Source organism: Plasmopara halstedii (assembly GCF_900000015.1).
Source record: "Plasmopara halstedii genome assembly, contig: Scaffold_1651, whole genome shotgun sequence".
In the NCBI taxonomy this organism is placed as follows: domain Eukaryota; phylum Oomycota; class Peronosporomycetes; order Peronosporales; family Peronosporaceae; genus Plasmopara; species Plasmopara halstedii.
Window position 1 is genome coordinate 326253 of NW_020188562.1, and position 217 is coordinate 326469.

Here is a 217-nt window from a genome sequence, read left to right on the forward strand (position 1 = left end):
GCATCTCCAACTTGGTGCCTAGCACCTTGAAAATAGTCGACCAAAATTTTCCCGTGAAACGGGGGTCTCTACCAGAGACAGTCGGCTCTGGGAGTCCGTGTTGTCGGAAAACACAACCCACAAACAGTGTTGCTGAACCGACCCCGTCGATGGTGTCTGGCACCGCCGCCAAATGAGTCATCTTGCTCAACCGGTCGACGAATACCACGACACCCGT